The 17,061-nt window shown below is 40.3% G+C and overlaps 1 long non-coding RNA gene across 1 annotated transcript; it reads left to right on the top strand.

Moving 5' to 3' along the window:
• The first annotated feature begins 4,994 nt into the window (after nt 1-4,994).
• LOC104424290 lies at nt 4,995-7,682 on the top strand. The gene is made up of 3 exons (XR_005547818.1): nt 4,995-6,968; nt 7,073-7,145; nt 7,297-7,682. It is a non-coding gene; the product is annotated as an uncharacterized LOC104424290 (long non-coding RNA).
• Nucleotides 7,683-17,061: the final 9,379 nt, after the last annotated feature.

Genomic DNA, 17,061 nt, shown 5'->3' with positions numbered 1-17,061 from the left:
CAGCCGACTCCAGGAGAACATACACTCAGCTAGACACATGCGTCAAGATGAGTGGATGAGAGACGGGATGAGCTGCACAAAAGAAGAAACAAGCAGCAGAGAAAAGCGCCAAGAGAACAAGGCGGCAAGAACAAAACAGAGAAGAAAGGCCAAACATTACGGCCAAAGGGAGAGAAAGAAACCATCCCAAGAGAGGAACCCGACACACTGAAGAAAGCAGAGGTCAGTCAGCCAAGCTGCGGAGAAGGAAGGCCCAGCAGCACAAGAGCGGGAGAAAGGGGGCTCCCGGGAGAAGAGCAGACCACAGCGTCCTTGAGAAGAGTACCAGGGCACGATGCCAAAAGAAGCACAAAGCTCGCTTCAGTCAAAAATAGAAGGATGGATTCCCCAAGCCATTTGGAGCCTACGGTTGCAGGGGATATCCGAAACACCCGAATAAGTGGATGCTTTATCTTTGACGGCATTTCGTAGATGCTCCTTCAAGGCCGGAAGGAAGAGGTTTTGGTTACGAAAAATGATATTATTTCGTTCCTTCCAAATGAGGTAACATAAGGCACCAAAGAAGAAGCGAGCAATGGCTTTATGAAAACTCGCATCCAAGAGATGGTTTACTACCCAAAGAAGGTTGTCTTCCCAGGAGCCATTCCTCCAAGTCAAGTTACAATTAGACGCCTGCAATGAGGCTAGCCGTCCGTGACTGAACATCCGAAATATAAGTGATCGGTTGAATCCGGCCTAGATGAACAAAAGGCACAAGAGACATTCTGGATCCTTTCATATGACAGAAGCCGAACCTGGGTTGGTAATCTATTCTGAGTAATCAGCCATAGGTGCGTTTGGTAGCGCGGGGGGCATGAGGGGCTCCAGATAAATCGAGACCAGCTGACGAGGGATCCTCTTGGACGAAGCATAGTCCATGCAGATGCAGTAGAGAATTGGCCAGAAGAGTGACCAAGCCACACCAAACGATCATTGTGGTTGTTGAGGCAGGGAATCGGATCATTCCAGTTCTCAATAACCATTGAAACCGCTGAGGGGGTATATAGAGCCGCAATACCAGTAGCCACTGAAGCATTCCGTGGGATACGAGAACGATATATGTCACGATCCGAGAAAAGCTTATTTAGTGGACCACGAGGATGCCATGGATCAAACCAAAAAGAAGCCGTTAGGCCATTACCAATGTTCCAATTAAAGTGGTGTTGAACCAAGTCACGCATGCCATGAAGTTTCTTCCCGGGACCGGAAGATGGTCGGTCCAGGCGCATTCCAGAAACTTTTATGCTTTAAAAAAACGGAATGAATCCACTTGGTCCAAAGCGATTCTTTATCAAAGAATAGGAGCCAAATATGTTTAATCATCGCAGCAATATTACTCACGCGAACCGAGCGGATACCCAATCCCCTTCAGCTTTGGGTAGACAGACTTCTTCCCAAGACACTTTAGCCCCACCAGATCCAAGGCTAGGACCACGCCAAAGGAATTGCAGAAATATGTGCTCAATCTGATTGATAACCGAGGAAGGGAGAATGAAGACGGAGGACCAATATACCTGAATGGAGTGCAGCACAGATTTGATAAGATGATATATTTATCTCTCCTTCGTTAAATAATGCTAGTGAAAATTTCACACTAGAAAGTAAATGGTGCTCATGAAATATTTACGCGGAAAAAATATGTCAACTCATTGTATGTTGTTCTTTTCTTATTTTCTTTGTCCTTTTTTTCTAACTTCCTCCTTCGCTTTCTTTCTAGGTTTGGCGAAGGTTAGGATGGTGGCAATGGTGATGCTAAAAACAGCTACGGCGAAGGCAAGTCCATCCATCCACCTAGAGGAGTTCTCCTTTGGACCTTTCATTTTCAGCGGAGAAGGCTTTATGGGGATCCAAGCTGATTCCCCTACCCCGTAAGGGGGGTGTGGATGAAAGAACCAATAGGGCTGGTATATTTTTCTTGAGACCCCGGACCCGGGCCTCTACCCACACTCTCCTGGTGGTCAGAGCCTTTTAAGGACCTGCTCACGTCTAGCTAGGTTTTATGTGTTTTCCAAGAGCCTGGTCTTTGCTCCCAACCTCTTGTTTTTCTTCCCTAGGAAAGGGAATACCCTTGTATGGCCTTCAGGCCCGGAGAATGTCCGGGAGGCATGGCATTACCCAGCTGCGTGGGGCCTTGTTATCGGGGTTGTTCCCCGGAGCGCTGCAGTTTAAGGTCATGCCGAGGACCCAGGGCATAGGTATAGTTAATTCAATTTGGAGTCTCCTGTGATTTTTACCCTTTAATGTATCACAATTATTAGTGACTCTTCGTGGCTCGGTAACTTTTCAGAGGGTAAAAAGCAATGACTGAGGGACTAGTTTAACTAGCATTTTCTTTTTCGCGGGTGATCCGTGGGCTTCTTCTCGATGGAAAGAGGTGACGACTCTGGACCATTCTTGATTTCGAAAGTGGGGGCAAGTAAAACTTTCTTCAAATGGGAGAAGTGAGGGAGTGATTAGTAATTTGATGAGAATTGCTCGTAGAGACGCAGCTCCATTTTCGTTTAGGGTGCGTTTGATAACAATTCTGTTTTCGGGAACTTATTCTAATCAGAAATGATTATTTTTTATTATGTTCCCGGGAACTGATTCTGAGTAAAAAAACGCGTTTAGTAACGAATAAAATTTCTAATTATGGAATAGAAAAAAAAAGAAATACGTTTGGAATTTTCTTTTTTAATTACCTTTTTAGATGAATATAAATTTGATATTGAATTTTCATAAACCATTCACTTATTAATTATATTTTTATACTAAGTAATAAAAATATTAACTAATCAATTTTTATTATATAGTAAATAATAAACCATAGTATAAACTATACTAATATCCTTAAAATATGTAATAAATATAAATAATAAATTATAATATAAAATTAAATATGTATTCTATATATAGCAAATATATATTTCATAGTAGGAAGAAATTAAAATAAAATATAGAAATAAAAAATAGATAAAAATAAAAACAAAAATTGTTGTTATTTTAAATTTGGTTTTCTTATTAGAATTTCAATATTATTTATGTTTAAATAAGAGTTTTTTTTTTATCATGGTGATTTCTCATTTTCAATTAATATTTACTTTTATATGATTAAATATTTAATCCATTTTGAAATTAATATGAATGAATGTTAATTTTAATTTAGCCAAGATACTTCTCTCTCTCTCTCTCTCTCTCTATATATATATATATATATACCCTTCCCCAAAACCAAACATCCAACGTTTAAGAAGATAAAAGTTTTCAAACCAACATGACTCTTCGAAACAAAGAAAAGGCTTTAACGAGAAACTCATCACTACAACTTATCCATAAATGAATAATAAAGTAACGTAGTCCATTGTTCAATTTTGAATATTGGCTTTGATAAGTCAATAATTAAAAACAATATTACAAAAGTCGTAAATATAAAGTTATTGAATCTTTGAATATCGGGCTTTGATAAGTCAATAATTTAAAACAATATTACAAAAGTCATAAACATAAAGTTATTGAATCTTTGGCATATTGTAATCTCTTGCCATTTGATTTACAATACTTTAATGAATATGAAGTTTGCCTTCGGATGGGTGCTCAAAACCGGAGTCCACAATAGCACGAAGCAACTCTACTCTGGCTTCAAAAGAAAGTCTCTTAAAAACTCTATTCTGGCTTCAAAAGAAAGCCTCTGAAATCGGAGCTATGAATCCCGACGTAACCCTTGCATGACATCGAAATAAGAATAAGCTCTCCGCACAAAGAATTGGCAATAGTGGTATGCAGGAACTCAAGATCAAAATGAATCCACGTGAAACGAGGAAACCATTCTATTTCACTTTAACTTCCATGCGTAAAAGACCATCAACCATTTGTCTTCGCGTTCATTAACTTATGTTTCATCATACTGCCTCACCTCTACAAAGCTAGAGGCCAAATTTGACTCTCCAACAAACACATAACCTCTGTAAAACTAAATCTACTCTCGTCCTAATCAATTGGGATCTGATCACCAAGAACAACCCTTTGTGAACCCGAGTCGCAATGCAATGCCCGGTTTTTGGATCGAGAATCGAGGAGATAAATAATCAAGATAATAGACACGGCTCCTACGCAACCTTAAAAGACAAGGACTGCCTGACCTCCACTTCCCTGAGCTGACATGATACATCCATCACACCTAAACGTTAGCATCATTTCAGATCTAAGATTCGCACTATAAGTCAAAGATCGCAATTTCCAGATTCGAATTCGACCAAGCACAGCACACAAAATTACAGATCCAGCACAATACAGAAAAGGCCAGCGACCCCTCGGCCAGCTCGGCGAGGGCGCCCGCCGAGTCGGCCCCAGGGATCGGACGGCGAGCGACCCCTCGGCCAGCACCGTCGCTTCGGCCAGTTCGCCGAGGGCGAGCGAAGCTCGGCCCCAGGGGTCGGACGACGAGCGCCACCCATCGCAGACGCCGAACCACCCATAGAAGGGAACTCACCTTGAACGACGCCCTTCAACGATGAAGAAGCAGCAGTCGCCGTCGCCGTTCTTGCGGAGGGAGGAGCAGCCGTCGCCGTTCTTGAGGAGGGAGAGAATGAGACTGATGAGAAGAGTCGAGATGAGAGGACGAGAGAGAGTAGAGAGGAGATAAGGCTTCAGCACTTTCGATTCTCTTTCTGATTCTCGGATGGAGAATCATAATTTTTTTTTACTCTAAATTCTTGCCCAAAACTGATTCCGGGAACTAAATTTGTTCCCAGAATCAGTTTTGGATAAAAAATTTACCAAACTGATTTTGATTCTGAGAGGCACTGTTTGGACGTGCCTTAAATGCCACCTCCGCGGCCTCTCTGTAGAGAAACAGAATTCGCCAATTTTAATGACTTCGCAAAAGAGGAACTGAGGAAGACGAAGACTCTCTCTCTCTCTCTCTGTGCCGTCGTCTGAAGAAGAAGATAATCGAAGAGAGCTCGGAAGGCAAATCCAACATTTTTTTTTTATTCTTTTGACGACGAATTTGCTCTTCTCCTCTTTCTCTATGATCCATCTCTCTCGGCCGAGTTGGAGCCGTGGTTTTTTTGGGCTTTCGATCATTCGCTTCGCGCTACTTCAACGCGCGCCCCGCTCCCTAATCTAAATGCCGCGCCCTCGCGTGAACGATCTCGCGTCGACGCGAAATTCGTGCTTGCGCAGGCTTTCTGGGACTGGTGCACGGTCGACGTGGGCCGTCGTGAGTTGTTCGCTGCGTTCGATGCGGCCGTCCGGATGAGACTGAAGAATGGGAACGGGATTCGTCAATCGAGTCTCGTCGCCGAAAGGTTTCTGCTCCGTCATTTGGGTCAGCTTCGAAGCGGGCGCGCAATCGGTGCCCTGCAGCTGCACCGAGATGTCGTCTCCGGTGAATGTCCGAAATCTCTCGGCTTGACTGGAAATGTGTCGGGAGGATTCGCCGTGGCTCGTGGGTCGCAAGCAAGTTCTCTCCTTTTGGGGCGGAACATCTGTATACCTCGTCTCGCCCGGTTAGAGGAACTACTTCGGATGAATCTCGACTGGATAGAGATTTTTTGTACGGGAATGGGTGGCGGATAAGAAGAAAATGAAGGAACCTTCGAGACAAAAGAAGAGCGAGATTTGTGAAGCGGGAGAGTTATGGTCAAGTAGCTTACGGCGCCGATAGAGATGCAGCGGAAAGGGCGTCGTTGGGCGATAGAGAACCGGGCTCTGGCGGAACGGTTCTAAAGCAACCGCCTACCAGCCAATCTGTTGCTGGCTATCCGAAACCTGCGTCACCAGAGGAGGTGAAAGTCTGGTCATTATTTGCAGGAGAGTTATGGTCAAGTAGCTTACGGCGCCGATAGAGATGGAGAAAATTGTGCAAAGAGGGATAGATATGGATGGGAGCAGCGAACAAGCTCTCAAATCTTAAATTGTGGGCAGCGAACGTGACTGTTACTGCTTTGATACCGATGCGAGCTCATAAAGTAAAATTAAAGCTTCAATTGTTTTGTGAAAAAATTTAACATTTTTCAGTAATGTTCTTCAAGAAGTCATTGATTACTTCTTAATGCAGCCCAAATATTGTAGAACTTCAAAATCAATTATGGGGATATAAACTCATACGAAGGTAAGTTTGTGGCATTCAGGCTTCTTTTTCTTTGCCCAAGAGATTGTCCTTTGATTAATTGAACAAAGATAGTCGAACATGGTACTGCCACCTACTTATGTAGCCGACTTGAAAAATTCGAAGTTCAGAAATTTGACTGGCATGTGATTTACGTTGCATAAGCCATCATTCCTATGTCAATTAGGGAGTTCTTCTCATCAAAGTGGTGCTACACTTCTTTGCATTTGCAAGCACGTATGGGGAACCACAAATTTCCTGTGATAGCTCCCTATGAGGCAATTTACACGAGAATAGGTAGAGTTGGAAGCAAATTTGTTCTAAACTTCAACCTCCAAGTCCCACTTCACTTAGGGGTTTCAGATGCTAAGGTGCGTTCTAAGAAATTATGAGGTTGCTGTGGCATGGTTGCCAGAAGAAGTCTTCTGGCAAAGTAATATAATTTGGAGGAATGAAACTGAAAATAGTTTCGTAATATATGCAGACGAAGCTAACATTGAATAGTTACTCCACCATGTTGTGCTGAGACAATTGCATCCACCTAGTTGAGCTCTAGCTCTTTCGTGCTCTTGGAAGACATTGACAAAAAAGGAAACCCAAAGGGGAAGGTTAGAGCCAGAAAGAGACATCGTTTGAGATCTTCTTCCTAGTTAAGAAAAATGAGATATCTCTAACTTTTCCACCTGAAGAGCACTCAATTCACGCAGCAGAGAATATTCTTGCATCTGAACTGACCACTGCATGCTTTCATTGCAGAGGCGCAGAAGTAGATGTTAAGCGGTTACCAAAGCGCCCTGCTCCTCCCCGATTTGGGAGGAAGTTGACGGAGGCTCAAAAGGTTTACCTCTTCCTTACACGCAAATAATTCCAGTACGGTTCAATTTGTATCAAGTTCGAGAAAGGATAGGCGGTCTTGCATGCTCTGCAAAACTTGGTGTGCAGGCTAGAGCCACTCACATCTGCCTGGATTGTGGATATGTACGTATACACCTTGCAGAAACCGTTTGATGAGCAGGTAAGATGATTGTTCTGTCACGAATTATTTTCTCCATCTTAGCTGTTCAGAGGCTATTTCACCCTGAAAAAGTTGATATAATTGTTGGTATGCATGTAGATTTTGCAATAAATCGAGTGTAATGTAATTATGCACTTTGCTTGATCCGCAGCCGGATTCATACGGATGCCCTCAGTGTCAAGCACCGAAGAAAAATTTTGCTCGGTACGACGTGAACACTGGGAAAGCAATCGGTGGTGGGTTGCCCCCGATTGGGGTTATCATAGGTCTGGTAGCTGGTGTCGGTGCTGTTGGAGCTTTGCTTGTCTATGGTCTTCAATAAAAGGCCATCATCATTGGTTACCAAATTGAAAGTACATCCCATTTGTGTCAAATATTTAGAGATTTTGTCCCCCTTTCTAGGGCTTATGTGAGAGGGATATACAAAGGGCAACTGTAAACCAAATGTCCATTTGAAAGCTGTTTTATTTTTTAAGCAGTTTCATGTGCACCAGGGGCAGCTGTAAAATAATGTCCATTTGGAAGCTGTTTTCTTTTTGAAGCAGTTTCATGTGCACAGGGAAGGCAGAAAGTTCGGGTCATATCCAGCTTAAGGCAAAGCAGAGGTTTTCTCTTTTCTAAATTCTCAAACCTTTTACTACATCGTCATCACAAACCTGATTTGCCGGAATTCGATTAATTTCAGGAAAAAATACCGTTCAGTGAAAGACTTTTTAATTTTCATTAAAGCGATTTCGGATAAGAAATATCATAAAGGGAATCAATGACTTCATTTTAAACAAAACTACATGTACATACACTATGTTGGGCAGCCTGAGAATATAAAAGTAAAATGTTGGAATTTAATCGACGACAAGGCACTCAAGAATTACAATCAAGATATGTGCCAAAATTTAATCGATGATGTGGATCCCGATAGTAGAGCTCAGAAACATGCCAATATTAAATTGACAATTCGAATTTGGAAACTATAACTATAGTACAAGAATGATAACGCGTTTATTTGTTTGTGTGTGGGAACCTTAAAAGAAAGGGATGCGTGTAGTTAAAACTTACAATAGATGGTTATTTGTTTGTGTGTGGGAACCTTCAAAGAAAGGGATGCGTGTAGTTAAAACTTACAATTGACAATTATTAATGGATGTTATTGTTGTTTTCCAACAAGACATCCTTCGCATGGGCAATCTGGAATGTCAATCAATGGCATGCCGGTCACCATCTTTTTCTAGACCAGTAATTTAGTCCACAAAAATTTAAATGACCAAATCAAAGGTGCCACAACCGGTTGTTATCTTTCATCACCGCTTAAAAGTTCAAAAGATTCTTTGTCTGAAGAGTAAGAGGGAACATCCGGTTCTTTGTCATCCGCACTGTCGTGATCAATTTATTGTTTACACCCATAATAGTGCAAACTCCATTTTCAATATGGACTTTGTGGCCTCTTTCGGAAAGTTGCCCAACACTTAATAAGTTTCAAAAAAGCCACAGGCCATAGTCCACAAAGACATAAATAAAAGAAAGCATTCTCAATAAAATTTCTCCCACAAATTTCTAGTGTTCTTATTCCAAGTTTCCAAAGTTTATTGTCATTCTTTTGGTTCCAACAATTACAAATAGAAATTACCAAAAGTGATTACAAATAGATGTTACGAACAGTTACCGAATGGTTACATTGACTCTACTATTTGACGGTTTCTTCAACTCCACTATCTTGATGTTGCTTTATTTTACTACATTGTCGCGTCTGAGATTGCTTAATTCACTTTTTATTGATTTCTTCAAGCTATCAATTCTTCAAGGGGTCAATAATTCTGTTTATAAATAACAAAACTCTGCTCTCATCAACCAAATTTTTTTACATATTTTAAATAACCAAAATTGGTCATTTTTAGTGCAAAAAAAAAAAATACCCCTTTTATAGAATCTGATTCTTTCAAATTAGATGGTCAAAAGTCATCATGTGCCCCTTTGTCATCAATAAATTTGAACTTGATTACCAAGTAAATGCAATTGACTTAGGTAAATTCATATACCAAGTAAATGCAATTTTTAATAAAGACAAAGGGAACAACCTAAGTCTCGAGAATTCATTCGTTCGTCTCTCCACATTGGGGGACAATGTGTTCCAACAATCAACTAGTCATCTTCGTTGATGAAAACAACTAAGTTAGGAGATTTGAATTTTCTTGGGTAAAGTATAATGTCAACCAATGAGGATGTGGTTTTCTATATATTGGCCTAACCATTCCTTTGTTGGCCATTTATTGTTATCATACGAGTCCAACCACTTGATTAGGATATGGAAGTTGACACTCTTGTTGTTAGATTCGAGGTAGGATTTTTAGGCCTTTGTAAAATCTCCACTAGAGGTGGGATCTCTTGTCTAAATTATTTTCGTTGTTCAACTAATTAAGAGTTTGAGAAACACACTTAGAAGCTACCTTGTTCGTTTGGATCGATATGGACTAATTGAATGTCCTTGGCTTAAAGATGACATCGTTGATCGCATTGACGACCATAGCCCCGATCACACAAATGTGTCTTGTTATGCGATTCGTCATTTTGTTCTTTTGTTTCTCGAATAGCCGCTTCAAGGTAGCCCAAAAGTAAGGTCTGATACATTACATTAACTTTTCTACCTTGAAGGCTTCTTCAATTCGATTATTTGACAATTGCTTGATTCTACTATGTTGACAGTTACTTTTTTTATGGTTGCATTCATGATTATCAATTTTACTTTTTATTGATTCCTTCAAATTGTCAATTTATCAAGTTATTGATAATTTTATTTTTAAATGACCAAATTTTTCTCTCATCAACTGAGTCTATTTTCAGTTTATAATAACCAAAATTAGTCATGTTTTGGTTCAAACGGAACCAATAGGTCTTCCAAGCACATCGATCTCCCTAGCCATAATCAGCACTAGCACCCTTGACAACCGAAGTGCGTGATACTTCAACGAGTCTCAAGGGCAGTCTCTCATTCGAGAAAATATTGGGTACTTGTTGCATCGTAAGTCAAATTGATTTGATGTTGTACATCCCCTAGTTTTAGAGCGCGTGAGTCACAGAGTGAGGAAGGGGAAGATTAACATAATAAAACCAATTTAGAGGTTAGGAATTTTTTACAATTAAAACCGTGCCGTGAAGGTAAATCAAATTCTTGCTCTATAAGTCGACAAATTAAGGTTTAAATTGCGGAAACTGGATGGGCAAGGGAGCCCCCATATAACACGTCGTAGACTTAGCTCAAGCGTGGCATGGATATGGTCAAATGAGGCCTTTGCCGGTAGAATCCACGAAATTTCGTTTTTGCAGAGTTCAATTAGGACAAGGGACTTATAGAATGCGCATAATAAAATTTCTACTTCTCTATTTATCTATTTATCTGTTCCCCGGAACATGTTTGGAATTGAAATCCATTTGGTAACGCAATTTGATTTTTCTATTTCTGGAACATATTTCTATTCCAAAAATAGATTTGAAAAAGAAATCAAAAACTAAAATTTTTAACTTCTTAATTTTTATTTCAAACGAGGAGGAAAGGAAAACTTCTCTACCCCATGGTAGCTCCTCTCTATCCCATGGTAGCTTTGGCCTCTAAATCCTGTATAAACCCTAACCCACTCCACTCCAACACCCCAAATCCCTTCCCATAAGATGACTTCATACATTTCCATCATTTCCATCATCATACCAAGCCGATTTCCCATATACTCGAGCATTTCCAAACCCTAAATAGCTAAACTCAACCCTAAGATCCTTAACCCCTCTTCGGGCATCCTCTTCCTCCAGGGGATAGAATCAAGAGGCCTCCTCTGAAATGCAGCTTTAGTGATGCAAATCTGGTGAGATTAGTTATTTTCCCACGTATTGTAGAGCTCCTTTCATCCGAGAAACGCACTATTAGGGCATTACTGGCAAGTAGACGCTAGCCAATTTCCCATCCAAATCTTCTTTTGTAAGCTGTCTGGGTGTCTTGCTGTTGGGTCTTGCTTCCATGATTCCTCCCCAGTAAGGTCTGGATTTGCTACAAAATTAAAATGGAAGGTTAGAACCTAGAAGATAGAAGATTAGTGACTCTATGTAAAAGTCTGGGCAAACTATGGTCTGAAGACGATGTAATACATGTCAAAGAAAGCATTTCTGAAGACAGATTAGCATAATGTAGATTAACTCTGTTCGGCAAACTTTATTCCAAACCTAATGTGAATTTCCAAGTGTTTTTAAATACGATGAAAATAACATGGAAAACAAAAGCTGTTACTTGCTCCCTTCTTGAACTCGGTCTCTTTTCCTTTTCCTTTAAATCAAAGGCTGAAAATCAAAAAGTACTGGATTCGGGACCTTGGTCATTATCAAGTAATCCTCCTAGTGTTGCAGCAATGTGACCCCGATACTCCAGAAATGTGTTATGAGTTTACCCACTACCCTTTTTGGGTGCATCTCTATGGACTCCCGTCCGAGAGAGTATCAAATGAAATAGTGAGAGAGACAACTTCCAAACTTGCGGAGGTAATAGATGTCAAGCTGGAAACAAATGGGAATGGCAATTACAAAGTAGGCAAAGCTAGAGTAGTTTTAAACCTAGCCAACCCTCTCAAGATAGGCATTGTCACAACCTAGGAAAGAAAAATCTCTAGATAGAATTTAAATATGAGCGACTCCCACTTTATTGCTACTCATGCGGTAAAATCGGGCACTATGCCATGGCTTGCAAAGAAATTTCATATGAGTCAGGGCTGAAGGAAAATCTACTAGGGAATTTTGGCCAATAGCTTCGAGCGGAGGTGAAAGAAATGAGCTCTTATGGGAAAATATTCGATGGCAAACAAGTTGACGCTGAAACAACACAAGAAAGGGTCTTAGAAACTCTCAATTTTGCTACAACTGAAAAAATTCAAGCTGAAGGAAGTAGCTGAGAAGCCCATCCAACCATAGGATGAATAGCAGCTTACTGTGGAGATTGTTGAAAAAGAGGGTGAGAATTCCTCCCCTCATTTAGTAATTATGATGGTTGATGACAGAGGTACACAAAAGAGATGAAGCGGTTTATTTAGATGATGAGTCTACCTTAGTGCTATACAAAGAACAAATGAGGGAACTCGAAGCTGAGATGCTAGAAGTCCTAGAAATCGCCCATAACCTAGTAAGGTGCAAAGCAATAAGAACCAAACTCACCACAACAAAGAAGGGTAAGAGATTCTGCTCTTATGGTGCGAATTCTTCCAAATTAGTTTCGCTAGATACATCATAGCTGGTGGAGAACCCTATCACATTGGAGGAGAAGGAAATTAAATGGGTTTTGGTGGCTAGCCATAATAAGCCATCGAGTAAACCATGAAGTTTCTAAGTTGGAATTGTCAGGGGTTGGGCTCACCTCTGACAATTCAAGCATTGCAAATCTTAGTGACTCGGAAAGGCCCAGCTTAGTTTTTTTTAATGGAAGTAAAAATCAAGAGCAAAAGGTGTTAAAGCTAAGGAGGAGACTTAAATTTCATAACAGCTTCCTTGTTAATCCTATAGGAATTGCGGGGGCATGGCTATTTTCTGGAATAACCAGGTAGACATTTTAGTTGAATCATCCACAGATCACTTAATAAATATTCATTGCCATCTTTTATGAAAGCAGATAACTCATGAGAATCATATTCCCGCATGCCCCAAATGACTTCAAAGAAATAGTATTCTTATGGGAGGATATACAAAAAGCTTGTGCTATAAATTCCCTACCATGGTTATGTATGGGTGACTTCAATGAAATTCTTTATCCCTGGGAGAAAGTGGGTAAAAAGAAAGTTGAACATTTTCGACTCATAGCATTTAGAGATTTTCTTCACGCTTGCTCTTTGATGGACTTGGAATGCAAGGGGTGCACCTTTACTTGGACTAATCAAAGAGAAGGGGATGAATTTGTAAAGAAGTAGCTGGATAGGGCTCTATGCTCAATGGAGTGGAGGGTGGAATATCCAAATGCTGAAGTAGTAGCCCTTCCAGCTATTGGCTTAGACCATAGCTCACTGATTTTGTCATTTTCCCCGAAGAGTGGAAGAAGGAGAAAGGAGTTTAGATATGAGGTTTTTTGGGCAGAAGATGAGGATTGTACGAGCATTGTAAAGAGAGCTTGGTCCTTTCTAGCACTCCCTGGAATAAGTATAGTAGAAAAACTCACTCTAGTGGGTAAAAAACTTGCTGAATTGAGCAAAAATCGCTTTCCCAATGCATAGAAAAGAGTATTATGGCTACAAAATGAACTCCAGATTCTGCAAAATAATCTTGACATACAAGAAGATAGTCAGAGAGTTCAGCAAATGAAAAAAGAAATTGAATCTTTGTGGAGACAAAAGGAGATGTACTAGGGAATGAGATCAAGAGTTAACTGGCTGAAATAGGATGACAGAAACACTAAGGGCGTGCATGGAAACGTTCCAAAGAAACGTTTCTAGAACACTTCGTACGGATTTTGCTTCTCGGGAACAAAAAAGAACAAAACGCGTTTGGTTGCGTTTCTTTTTTTTTTTTTTTTGTTTCCGGAACAAAATAAGAACAAAAAAAGAAACAAAAATTGTTGTTTCTTGTTCCAGAAAACAAAAATGAAGAAACGTTTTTCTCTTCTCTCTCTTCTTCTTCTCTTCTTCTTTTCTTCTTCTTTTTTTTTTCTTCTTTTTTTCTTTCGCCGGTCGTCGGCCTCGGCCATGGCCCATGGCCGGCGACCGGCCGTCGAGGGCCGGCGACGCCCTCGAGGGTCGGCAACCTCGCCGGAGCATCCCGCGAGCGAGGCCGGCCTCGCCTTGGTCGGGCCTTGCCTCGCCTTGGCCGGGCGAGCTCGGGCTCGCCTCGCCGGATCCGGCGAGGCTGCCGGCGAGGCCAGTAGGCCGAAAAAAAGAAAAAATAAAAAGAAAGGAAAAAAATGAAAAATAAAATAAAAATGTTTAAAAATTAAAAGAAATAAAAAAAAGAATAAAATTTACCAAACGTGTTTCTATTCATTTTTTATTCCCGAACAAACGTCACCAAACGCGTTCTTTTGTTCAAAAATTGTTCCCTAATGAAACACTTTTTTTGTTTCTGTTCCCTAGAACAAAAAAAGAACAGAAACGTTACCATTCGCACCCTAAGTTCTTTCATGCAACAACTATCCAAAGGAGAACTTGAAATTGAATCTCAATGCTCAAAAATGGAGAATGGGAATAGGTTAGAAATGAAGATAATCTTAAGGATATGACAGGTGCTTTCTTTACTAACCTTTACACAACAGTGGGCTCTCGAAATTTCCAGCCCCTCCTAAATCAAATACTTAACCTAGTTGATGCAACTATGAATAAGAAGCTGATCGAACCTATTACCATGGAAGAAATTATTGCTGCTGCTTATCAATTAGGAGCCACTAAAGCTCCAGGGCCGGATGGATAAAATGTGTTATTTTTCTAGAATCATTGGAACAACATCAACCAGGATATATTCAAAGAGGTGCAGCAATTCTTTGAGACTTGACAATTAAACCCTGACCTAAACAGAACCCTTATCACCTCATTCCTAAAAATCCAAATCTTGAAAAGTTAGAACAATTCCGTCCAATTAGCTTATGCAATTTTGCATACAAAATCATCTCCAAAATACTTACAAACAGGCTGAAACCTTTGCTTCCAAACCTAATTACAGCAAAACAAAGTGCTTTTGTAAGGGGCAGGCAGATTCAAGACAACATTTTGATTGTATAGAAGGTTTTGCACAAATTAAAAACTCGAGAGAGGAAAAAGAAATTCCAAGTTGTCCTAAAATTAGATATGCATGAGGCCTATGATCAAATAGAGTGGGATTTTCTCCAAGAATGTCTTACTATGATGGGTTTCTGTGGGAAATTGGTGCAGTGGATCATGCAGTGTGTATCTACAGTCTCATTCAGCATTAAATTCAATGGGGACGCTTTGCCATATTTCAAGTCAACTCGAGGCATTCACCAAGGAGACCCGCTCTCACCCTATCTTTTCATCTTGGTAGTTAATGTTTTGTCTTATATGATGAAAGAAGCCTTAGAAGCAGGTACCCTTTAGGGAATTACATTAAATAGACATTGTCCTACGCTGTCCCATCTACTATTCGCGGACGATTCCATTTTTTTCCTAGATGGCACAGTATTAAAATGTCAAAATCTAGCATCTATCTTGCACCAGTACTGTTTTGCATCAGGACAGACCATAAACTTGAATAAATCAAGAATCTACTTCAGCAAAGGCTGTCCGAAAGGCTTAAAAAGGAATATGGCAGTAGAGTTGAGAGTTCTAAAAATAACTAAACCAGGGAAATGCCTAGGAATCTCGTCGGATTTGGGTGCCACCAAGAAAGACAAGTTTGCCCGGATACTTACAAGGATCAATATGAAGCTAGAAAGTTGGAAAGAAAATTTATTGTCAAAAGTAGAAAAGGAAATACTCTTTAAATCTGTGGTGCAGACAATTCCTCAGTATGTGATGTTTGTGTTTAAAATCCCAGATTCCATTTGCAAAGCTATCAAAAAACAAATAGCTAATTTCTAGTGGAGGAATAGTAACAAATCAGCAGGACTACACTAGAAAAGATGAGATATTTTGAAACTTTGGAAGGATGAAGGGGGACTTGGCTTCAAGGATATTCTAGCTTTCAACAAAACTATGCTAGGAAAACAAGCATGGTGACTTTCCCAGCTTCTAGACACTCTTTGGAGTCGTATTATGAAGGGATTATACTTCTCAAATTGTGAGTTTTGGCAAGCAAAGCTCTTGTCCATCGTGGGGATGGTAAAGCCTATTAACAGGTAGAGATGCTATTGCCCCACAAATTATGTGGGCGGTTGGAAATGGAAAAAGAATCTCTATTCAAGAGGATAAGTGGCTGAAGAACGGACCTATAGGTGACCTAGCGACTCAAGATAAGCCAATCAAAGTGACTGAGCTAATTGATATGGAAGCAACGCAACGGAATGAGCCTTTGTTAAGGCCTATGTTTGATGAGCAGCTAGTCTCAAAAATCAAAACTATCCCTATAGGCCTACCATCCACTGAAGACAAATTGGTTTGGATAGACAACAAGTTGGGGAATTATACAGTGAGAAATGAATATCACCCCAAAAAAATCACTTCAACCAACCAACACTCATTGACCCCAACAACTTCCTATAAAGCTAAACCGGAACTTTGGAAGCACATCTGGAAATCAGTAATAACCCCTAAGATTAAATTATTTCTATGGAATGCATATCAAAATGCCTTGCCAACCATGGAGAATTTGTACAAGAGGAAAGTAGGACCTGCACCCATATGCCCGATTTGTAAAACTGAACCGAAAATGATGAAGCATACCAACTTGCTTTGTCCCTGGACTTCTTAGATCTGGAACGCCCATACTTTGCAAATTAAAATTTCAAGAGTGAGTTTAACCCGTTTTGATGACTGGTTGAATAGAGTGATCGAAAACCCATGGCACTCACCAAAATTTGCTAAGATCGCTATGGCCTTGTGGTGCATCTGGAATGATAGAAACCACTTTTATCTTCAGGAAAAGCCCCCTGAACCCATATCATACCATGTTCAAAGCCTTAACATTACAAGAAAGCTTTGCGAACTGGAATATAAAACCAAAAGAACAACAAGAATGGGATACCTCATCTCAAAAGTGGCAACCCCCAAATCCTGGAACAATCCAGATCAACATAGACGCTTCCTATGTTAACTCCCTCAACGACTACCTAGCTGCTAAAATAGATCAAAGCGAGGGATATTTCAACTCAAATACACCCCCAAATTTAGATCTACAAAGCAGTTCTGCCTCCTCTCAACCTGGTGAACCCCCTGACTTAGTAACAACATCAAAACCTTTCCTTTGCAGCTCGGGTCTCTCAATTACCCCAAATCCGACTCTTCAAACCATTCACCAACAT

Source organism: Eucalyptus grandis, chromosome 11 (assembly GCF_016545825.1).
Source record: "Eucalyptus grandis isolate ANBG69807.140 chromosome 11, ASM1654582v1, whole genome shotgun sequence".
Lineage (NCBI taxonomy): Eukaryota > Viridiplantae > Streptophyta > Magnoliopsida > Myrtales > Myrtaceae > Eucalyptus > Eucalyptus grandis.
This window is presented reverse-complemented; position numbering and strand designations above follow the sequence as displayed.